The sequence below is a fragment of the Arachis ipaensis genome, chromosome B07 (assembly GCF_000816755.2).
Source record: "Arachis ipaensis cultivar K30076 chromosome B07, Araip1.1, whole genome shotgun sequence".
Classification (NCBI taxonomy): Eukaryota; Viridiplantae; Streptophyta; class Magnoliopsida; order Fabales; family Fabaceae; genus Arachis; species Arachis ipaensis.
Genome location: NC_029791.2, coordinates 5180948 through 5192196, shown reverse-complemented (window position 1 = coordinate 5192196; position 11249 = coordinate 5180948). Strand labels below are relative to the sequence as shown.

At 35.9% G+C, this 11249-nt stretch overlaps 1 pseudogene; it reads right to left on the bottom strand.

Annotated features, from left to right (window-relative positions):
* LOC107606564 overlaps positions 9028 to 11249 on the bottom strand; it is a 5070-nt pseudogene continuing 2848 nt past the window's right edge.

The following is an 11249-nucleotide window of genomic DNA, read 5'->3' as shown; positions in this document are numbered from 1 at the left end:
TATATATAATAAATATATGTATTGAATGATTTATTTTTAATAAATATTTTATAATTTAATATATTTTATATAATAATTGATTTAGTGATTAATTTTTTAAACGATTTCGCTAAATAGATAATGTATGTAAAATCTAAAAAACGTGAACAATGGACTAGAAATTTGTCCCAATGAAGTTAAAAAAAAATACAATCCACCTAAATTACTCAACCAAAAAATCTCATTCAATAATTCGAAAAACCATTCATTATACCTTAATTTACCAAAACACTAGCTTTTTTTTTCAAATTCTCTGCCGTCGCTTGGTCTCCAACCAGCCCCCCATTGTCATCGTCGGGATCCTCTTCACCGCCGCTGGCTCGTCAACAAGGACCCTCATTGACGTTGCTCTCCTCCAGATTGGAAACGGACAGCGCTGTCGGGCTCCTCCTTGCCGTCTGATACGTGCTTCAAATGTTCGAGATATGAAGAGTTCAAGTATTATTTAGAAGATATTAATTTACATTTTTAGAATATTTTAATTTAATGTATTTTGATTTTGTTTATTTAATTACTAGATTGGGCCTTATGTTTATGGGCTTTAGGATTTTTATTTGTTTTAACCTAATAAGAGGTTATAAATACCTCCTTAGCTATTGTAGTCGTAGCATAGAATGATTTAGAGGTTTTAAACCTTTTTTGGTTTCGTGATGAAACCATGGTGTGGACAATTGAGGTTGAGGAGTCCCTCTCTTGTTGCATTGGGGAATTGGTTAGAAGGTTGAGGAGTCCCTTCGAATCAATTTCCAAACCATGGCGTTGACAAGTTAGGTTGAGGAGTCCCTTTCTTGTTGCGTCAAGAAATTGGGTAGAAGTAGAGTGATTCTCTTTGTACTCAATTTCAATCTATCATTTTTGTTTCTATTTCAATTTCAATGTATCTTTTTTATTCAAATTCAATTCTTGTCTTGTTTATCTTTTTATTTCTTTATCACCGTCGCTCACCCCTAATGAAAATAACTATCCACTTAAGGATAAAAATAATCATCCGCATATCTAGTGAATTGAACATCTAGTATATTTTAATTATATATAACTAAACCCAATCCAATCAAATAACCATCCACATAAAAATTAAAATAATCGTCCGTATACCTACTAAAATGACCATCCTGAATTAGCCATAATTAAATACCAGAACTTAAACTCAAGGAGGCAACAAATGAAAGGACGAAACGCATCAAAATCCCTGGCGGGGAGAATGACACTGTCCTAAAGTTCCTAAATTTCCTTATTAAGCTAGCGGATAAATAAATTTAGAGTAAATGCCCAAAATAGTCCCTGAATTTCAAATCGTTATTCAATTTAGTCCTTGATTTTTAAAAATGACCAACTAAATCCCTGAAATTCAAAAACGCGCATCTCCATTAGTCCCTCGCAGAAGTGCCATCTAAACGTTGCTGATGTGGAACGTGAACTGCCACGTGGGCATTCCATTAAATGACATCGTTGAAGGAGAGGATGCCCTAAGTGTATAAAACTACGTTGTTCATCTTCTCCCCTTTGAATAAACAATTCTTGTTGGCCCCCTTTCTACTTTAACATTTCCCACCAAAACTTCAGAAAAAGCTTTCTCTTCTTCTCTGTCCATTCATTCTCCCATACTTCCCACTCACATTTTCTCACTGAGGATCATCCTTAGAATCTGTTCTCTCCGGTCAGTGAAGGAGTTATCGACGAAGCATCACCTTCGCACACTGCCGACGGTGAGAGGTAACAGTTCATGTTGATCATTCTCTTCCATTTTTTGTATTTCATTGATAGTTCTTGATATTTATGTGTGAATGTGTTGTTGTATACGTAAGTGAGTGGTTTAGAATGTTGTGGTTATTAATGGCGCAAATGTTAAGGTTTAGGATTTCTAATATGATACTTGTAACCACATAAATCATAATTTGGTTTAAGTTATAGTCAATAGGAAGTAAATATATGCGTTCTTATTACAAATATAGTGTTGATTTCTAGTTCTTTGCAATATGGTTGTTTTGCGACAAAATGATTAATGCTGTCTGTTTTGTGCATTGTGCTGTAAACTTCAGATGCCTGATCGATTGAAACTTATTTTTCATCATGGTGAAAAGTTTGAGAAAGATCCTGGTGGAAATTTTATCTACACATCTAACTTGTATGATGAATGGGTTGGAGTCGATGAAGACTATCTTGACGTGTTTGCCGTAACAGGTTATTATAGAGAATTGGGGTATGATAAGGCTGAAGCATGTTGATTTTTGGACCCTGAAGATGGGTTGGAGTTTGGTCTTAGGAGATTGCAAGTGGACCAGGACCTTGTTAGTATGATCAAGCACTGTCATGAGAATAACAACGTCATCCACATCTATTTTGAGCACGGACCTTCGGTTCCTGATATAATTAATGTAATGGAGTTTTCTAACGACGATCATGCTATAGGCCAGAAGGTTGGAATGGAAGGCATGGAAGAAGATAGAGTAGAAGGTGTTGAAGCTATGAAGAAAACCAGCACAATATTAAGTCAACTTGAAGAACCAATTACCTTTATCTCAGTTGAAATGAAATCCATTGCACCAAGCCCACTGTCCCCTACCCACTGTCCCTCAGCCCACTGCCCCCCAACCCACTGCCTCCAAGCCCATTACTCCCAAGCCCACTGTCCCCAGCCCACTGCCTCCAAGTCCATTGTTCCCAAGCCTACTGCCCCCCAACCCACTGCCTCCAAGCCCATTGCCCCCAGCCCACTCCCTCCAAGCCCATTCCACCAAAATCCATTGCCCTCAATTTTAATGTCCACAAATCTTATTCACAGGCGAAGTCCCCTAAATCTCTATCCCAACCAAATCTCATTACATCTAAAATCATATCTCAAAAAGTGTGCTCTCAACCCACTCCCTCAACCAACAATTCACAAATCAAGAAACCCAGTACATCAAAGAAACAATCCAAGCCTATTAACTTTAAATTCAACACATCTACAAAAATGCCTAGAAGGTATATCACAAGATCACAAGGCTGGAGGAAACAAGCAAGCAAGGAGCCAGTTCACTTGAATGTTGTTAGCTCATCTGATTCTTATGAGTCTGCAGAGGACAATTTATACAAGCCTCACATGCCACTTGACTGTGTGGACTCAACGATGATGATGTTGGTCCTACCAGCGATAGGAGAAAAAGGAAGACTGGCAATGACAATGATAAAGGTAAGAAAAAAGCTATTAATGATGAAGATATTTTTCATCCCCCTTCAATGGATGCATCTGATTATGAGAAGGAGGTAGATGATGATGAGAAAGAAGAAAAATTGCAATGTATGTAAAGTATATTTTTTTATTATAATTAATATGCATATGTATTGATTTTATTCTTTTTCTGTCGGTGATGTAATGCATGAATCTGTATGCCAGTGTCTTTTTCTGATGATAGTTGGAAATCTGATGAACTGAAGACTCCACCAGACTCTGAGGATGATACAGACCCAGCTGTGAATCCCATCTTCAATGATGCTGTCAAGTTTGGACATGTGAGGTTAGAGCTAGGTATGGAGTTTACCACTAGGGATGCTTTTAAGAAAGGGGTTAGAAATTATACATTGTAAGAGGGTAGGGTGTTAGGTACAAGAAAAATGACACTACTAGATGTAGGGTGGTATGCAAGAATGAAGATTGTCCCTGGATGGTGTTTTGTTCTTATAGCAAACTGAATGGATGTTGGCAGATTAAGACCTTTAATGATGATCATACATGTGAGAGAACTTTCAAGAATAGATGTGCAACTAGGTCTTGGGTAACTGATGTACTTGTTAAGAAGGTTAGGAAGCTCCCAACATTTAGATACTGTGAGGTTTTTAATTACTTTAAAGCAAAAACTAGAATACAATTGTCTAGGACTACAATTACAAGAACTTTGGGTGATGCAAGAAAAATAGTGAGGAGTGATGAAGCTGCAGAATATGCTAAACTCAGAAACTATGCAGAGGAGCTATTGAGATCTAATCCGGGTTCAACTGTCAAGTTAGGTGTTAGTCCGATGCCTAACGGAGAAGGTGTATTTGAAAGGTGTTATGTCTGTTTGCATGGATGCAAGAAAGGTTTTGTGGGTGGCTGTAGACTCTTGGTAGGTCTTGATGGGGCTTTTTTGAAGACCTATTATGGAGGTTGGCTGCTGTGCGCCATGGGTCAGGACGCAAATAATCATGTGTACCCAATTGCATGGGCAATTGTTCATGTTGAGAACAAATACAACTGGAAGTGGTTCTTGGAGTTCTTGCATGAAGACATTGGAGATCAGACAGAGCATGGTTGGTGCTTCATCTTTGACATGCAGAAGGTAACCTATATGCTTCAATTAGAGGCACGTTATATGATTTTAAGGACCATTTTGAATTAATGAACACAATTCGAAGGACTATTTTATATTAATAATTGATTCCAAACAAAATAATTCATTTTAAATTCAATTCGTTTCAAATAGCATTGTACTAGCCTTGCTGGATTTGTACTAGCCTTGCTGGATTTGTATAGTATAGAAACTTGGTTAGAAACTTGATTAGCCTTGCTGGATTTGTACTATCAACTTCATTTAGTATACTATTGTTATTCCAATTGCAGAATTTGTTATTTGCTCAGGTTTTTTAGTGACTATTTTGTTATCTTGTAGGGTCTGATCCCAGCATTGCGCGAGGTTATGCCAGGTGCGCATCATCGCTTCTGTGTGTGGCACCTTTGGCAAAACTTTTAAAAACAATGGAAGGACTCACACTTGAAGAGTTTACTTTGGAAGTGTGTTAGAGCAATGACTGTCCAGGAATTCAACGGGCATATGCAGTCTATAAAGAGGATAAATGAGAAGGCGTGGGCATATTTAGACAAGTTTCCTAGGCGGGCATGGACCAGGGCTCACTACAAAGACTTTCCAAAGGTTGACAATGTGTGTAACAACATGTGCGAAGTGTTCAACGCTGCCACCAAACCATATAGATGCAAGGCCGTCTTGACTTTACTGGAGGAGATTAGGAGGTATGCCATGACTAGTATGGCAAGGAACAAACTGAAACTCTCTAGCCATGTGGGACACTTACCTCCGATTCAACAAAGTAGACTTGCGAAGGAGAGGTATTACAGCAGGTATCATACACCAATATGGTCTAGAGATGCGGCTGAAGTCATGTTTGAAGTGCATGGTGAACCACATAATGTGGTGGTTGATTTGGAAAATCAAACATGTAGCTGCATGTCTTGGCAGTTATCGGGTAAGTAATATTTTGTTTTATTTTTTATGTAATTGCACGGTAGCATACCTATCAACACACTTAGTTACTCAAATTTATTATTTGCTAGGGTTACCTTGTTGTCATGCAATAGCTGCAATTTCAGTCATGAATGGTAGACCCGAGAATTATGTCCATGCATGACTAACAATGGGCTCATACAACAAGACTTATGAATACCATATCAACCCGGTAAGAGGCCAATAGTTGTGGAAAATCTCACAATACCTCCATTGCTTACCACCTGTAAGGAGCAAGTCCCGTGGCAGGCCATCACATTATGTAAGGAAAAAAGATGCACATGAGGCACCTGTTCGGAGGAACCAAGAGCGCACTGCAATAAAATTGAAGAGAAAATATGGCAAATTCACTTATGGGACATGTGGAGATGTTGGTTACACAACAAGGAGTTATAAAATAGCAAAAAAACAAAAGGCTGATGAGCTAGCAGCTGCTGCAAAGGTTGCTGAAGATGCTGTAAATGAGGGTGACGTTGGTGCTAAAGGTAACGAAGGTGAGGTTGTTAGTGCAAAATGTGAGGTTGGTGCTGAAGGAGGACAAACTGAAACTCAAACAAAAGTTACTGCTGAAGGGGGTCTAGGAGCTGAATAAGGACCTGCAACTCAAGTATTAATAGTATTAAAAACATTTATCAAAATTAGAGCTTGAGTTAATCAATTTGGAAACAAATCCATTTTCTTGTTAACTTGAGAGGATATGTTTTTGGTCAGCTAATATGATTCTTGACAGGGTCATCATCCATATAATGACACTTTTTATTGTTGTTATTGCTATCACTGGCTGTAAAGACTACAAAGAATGCCAAGAAAGGGCTTCTGAGAACTAAAAGTGAGAGGTGCAACAAACTCCCTATCAAGAGAATAACTTCATCCACTGCTACTACTGCTCCACATCCAACTAAGATTTCAAGAGAGACTATTCAGGGAGCTAGTGCAGCAACCTCTGAAAAACTGGCCTCCTTCTTGAAATTTGTTCCAACTCCAGGATTCAACCCACCGAGAAAAAATGTCTAACTAGCACAAAGTGTAGTGGCTTTTTGAGTTCATGTTGTTGTAGTTGAATGCTATAGTTAAACAATGTGTCTTTTTGTAATGTAACCTTTGAAACCTGTATGCATAGCCTTTGAATGTTGTTATGGCCTATGATGTTTTGGGTTGTGATAGTATGTTATGCACAATGTGCTTTAGCACAAACAACACTTGTTCCATATTCCGGAATTAGTTATGTTATGTTAAATTAATTTCATATTAGCTTTGTTGCATGTTTTGATTTATCTCTTTCTGGTTTAATTGAACACAATTTTAGCAGAACAAGTGCAGCATCAAGAGTTGAACTCGTGTAAAATTAGTGTTTCATTTCATTCCATATTCATCAAGAAATTATAAACCACTTAAGAAATTTAAAATTTAATAACATAATCACCATTTATTGAATATAAACCCCAACAAGCTAAAACCTAAACAAACACCAAAAGTAACTACAAAAGCCAGCAGCACCATTGTCATCATATTCACGGTCTTAACATCACTCTCCAAGGTTATCATCCTCCAATTTAACTCATGCAAAACTTGTTGTGGAATGGGTGTTGCACAAACTAGCTGGTTCTTCACATCCATCAGCCCAGCGAAAAAATTACAATGGATTCCATACTGCAGAGTAAAAAACGCAGGTGAATCCAAACTCAAAGTGAAACCATCTTAACATTTTCTTCACAGCCATAACCTTACCTCATAGTTCGGACAATCATAAAATGGTCTATCAGAATTTTCTGCCGTCGTTGAGTACTTAATCACCGTTCGAAGCCCGCAATTGCAGAAAACGGCGTTCTTACCTCCCCTATTGCGCATTCCTTTGTTGCCATAAGGTCTGCTTGCAGAATTGTTCCTACTTGAGCTACTTTGGCTTCTCTCGCCACCACCCATCATCACTCACACAAATGAGAAATCAATTTGGGTTTTAGGGCGAAGAAGAGAGGTCGAAGAAGAGAAAGAGAGTCGAAGAAGATAAGGACACAACATACAGTTCGAAGAAGAGAAGACAATTAGGGTTTTATAATTGAAATGGACTAATTTGGGTATTATTAGGCAATTCCAGATACCAATTTGAATCAAATTCAATCTTGGTACACATCAGCATATAGCTGGAATGCCCACATGGCAGTTCACGTTCCACATCAGCAACGTTTAGACGGCACTTCTGCGAAGGACTAACAGAGATGCACGTTTTTGAATTTCAGGGATTTAGTTGGTCATTTTTAAAAATCAAGGACTAAATTGAATAACAATTTAAAATTCAAGGACCATTTTGGACATTTACTCAATAAATTTATCACCGATGAACCTAAGTTAATTATTATTTATTAGTTTAATTTAAGCATATTTCATTTGTTTGTAAAAGTATTAGTTTTTATCAACTTTTATTATGAGTGTATTTAAAGTGATAAATTGTTAGATTTAACCTAACACTCATGAAGGTATTTTCCTTTCAAACCCTAAGCTGACATTATGCAACTTATCGCACTGTGAGGACAACTTTGCTGGTTGTTATATTTGAGTCCTCAACGGGTTAAAAATAATCAAATAAAAATCACTTATAAAATAATAATCTTAGTAAATAATAATCATGTTTTAATTTTATCATTTTGCATGACCCACTTTTTAATGAAATCATTGTTGATTAGAAGTGACTAACTTCTCAATTTATCTTTTATAATTTTCTTAACGATGAAAAGTTCAAATCCACTAAATAATGCTTGAAAATCTCAAGCAAGACTGTTTTTGTTTCACTTTTAAACACTCTGTTCAATTTATTTTTCTATTTTTGGTTAGACACATTCTGTTTAGTTTAATTTATATATATAAATTGTTAAATTGAAGTTATTTTTGTATAGAGAATTTGTTCTAAGTATATCTAATTATTTTTAGAAAAATTTCATCTTGTCTTTTTTATAAATAAACTATATGTCAAACTCTAAAAAATACTAGATGAGATAAATTTTGTAAAAGATATTTTGACGTTCAAGTTAATAATAATTTAAAAAAGTGAATAAGAGTGACGTAAGTGAATATTAAGTTTTTAAATAATAGTTTACCTTTAAATTTACTTTACTTATATAGACTATTATGTTAAAAATGTTGACGTTTTGAATATGCTCGATTAACAATTTATAAGCAACGAATGTGGTGGAGACCACAACATTGTTGACATAAACCTTTACAATTGTTTTGACTAACTAGTGTTAAACCCGTGCGATGCACGGGCTTATATTTAAATTTGATAAGTTAAATTAAAAATAATATTTTATAATCATATGTTTTTTTAAATTTAGTATAACACTATCATCGTCGTTATATAATAAACGTGTTAAATATGTTGTTTTATCTTTATTCAAAGTAAAATATAAATAGAAGAGTTTGAAGTTTATAATATTCTTAAACCATAAGGAGGGAGACATGAAAAAAATAAGAACATATATAACTGTAATAATAGCATGTTAATTTTACACTAAATTTTATATAAAAAGCTAATAAAAATTTATCGATCGATAACCTAGTATCTTACTAACTTCATTAGAAAAGCAATTGGTATAGGATGTTGTGCTCCTTGTTACACATTTCATTTCAAATCTGAAAAAAGAGTTATAGATAAATTAGTTATATCTATAGTAAATATTTGTACAAAAGTATAAATCATAACATGCTATTAAAATAAAAATAATATTATTCTTACCTAAATATTATTAAAAACCTCTTTGAACACGACATTTGTTGTTGATGACTTTGGATTACCGTCTTCGTCTAGAATTAAAACCCTGAGGCCACTGCGACTCTTAACTCTTGACAAAGCAACATAAAGTTGTCTATGGGTGAACACTGATTTTAGCAAATAAAGCCCTACATGTGATAATGATTGACCCTGACTCTTGTTAATGGTCATTGCAAAGCATACTGTCAATGGAAATTGTCTCCGTTGGAACTTAAATGGCAATCCTGAATCTGAAGGGATCAAGTTCATTCTTGGAATGTATACTTTATCTCCAATATTTCTACCGGCCACTGCCGTCACTCCAATTAGGTTGCTGCCAAGTTCGTTAACTATTAATCTTGTCCCGTTGCATAAACCTGAAGTTTGGTCTATGTTTCGCAGTAGCATTACAGCGACTCCTGACTTCAAAGTCAACTTGTGATTTGGTAGTCCCGAACATTTGATATCATTTAGGAACTCTGGTGTGAACCACTCTTGTTGTATATCTTCATTCTCATCAGCTTGACATGTTGTGTCAGATCTCAAATACTCCTTTTCCATCCCTGGAAAGATTGTCAAGACAAAATCGTTTACCTTCTCGACACTCTCAAGCGTGGGTGCAAGAATTGCCCTACTCTGAAAATACCTGTAATCTGACATGTTTTGCAACAAATTTGGATATGCAAAGTCTACCAAATGAGAGAGAGGGTCATCAGTAGTTGTAATCAATAGATCATTTGGAATTTCAACTTCTGATTCATCACCAACAACAGAGCCAATATTTTCATTTCCAACATCAAGTATCCAATTAGCAAATCTCTTCATTTCACCTTCATCTAGATCCGAAGAAGACATTAGAAGCCTCATATTCGTATGCAGTTTCAAAACCTTATAAAATGACCACAGATGGGATGAGTTAATAGCAGATGCCAATATATCGTGTCTACTTCCTTTCGGAATCACCGGAAGTATCTGTCTGAAATCACCTCCTAGAACAACAACCTTACCACCAAATAGTTGATGTGTCTTATGTTGATCGGTAACTGACATAAGATCCCTGAGCGTCCAATCAAGTGCTTCAAAGCACATTTTATTGAGCATTGGAGCTTCATCCCAAATTATTAAGCTACTTTGGATGAGCAGCTCAGCCTTCAAACTGCCATGCTTGATGTTGCAAGTAGATTCATCAGTAATTGTAATGGGTATTGAAAATCTAGAATGAGCCGTTCTGCCACCAGGTAGGAGTAAAGAAGCAATTCCACTGGATGCGACATTTAAAATGATTTTTCCTCTAGACCGAATAGCAGAAGAAAGTCCATTCCAAATAAATGTCTTACCACACCCACCATGCCCATAAACGAAGTAAAAACCACCAGAGTCTGTAATAACAGCATTGAGTATCTCATCAAATACTAACCTTTGCTCATGAGTCATCTTTTGTTCTGTATATAAGTTTGTATGAGTAAAGTCATTTGTGTCATATGCTAACTCCTCCTTTATTAGCTTATTCTGAAAAAGGCGAACATGAGACATCTCAGGATATGGCATTAATTGATAGTCTCTTAAAGATCTCGCATTGTTGTTGAGTATCTTCTCAATCTCAATAAGGCAGAGGTTTTTCAATTCGTCATCAGTCATGTTTAGTCCTAGAAAAAGCACATAGTGGTTTTATGAAATATTTAATAAGTAATTCTAAAATAAAACTATTAATATTATTAATAAAAATAAAGATAATAAGAGAATACAATCTTGATATAAAAAAAAAAGACATAGAAAAATACCTTGGTTTTTCAAAGCTTTTCTCCTCTCATATAGTATTCCATCAGCTAATAATGTCCAAGTTGCATTCCAAACACGCTCTGGGTTGCTAATGCTATTAGATATCGGTAGCATCGCAAATAATTTTCTCAATTGATGACCAGATGCAAGTTCAGCTACCTCATTAATAGCTACAATGAATTCCCTATCATCGCACAGTAGTCCCATGGAATAGCAAGCATCTTGGAAGCTAGAATATGTAATTCCATTAACTGTCCTAATAGACTCATATGTTGTGCAACCTCTCTGAACAGCTAACAAAATTCTCATATAATAAATATCACCTGTACCCGGTGGAACATAATTTAACATCCCGATAGAATACCCTCTTTTGCGTGGATGTCATTCCCTTGATTCTCTATCATAAACAAATTGATTTGGAAACTCAG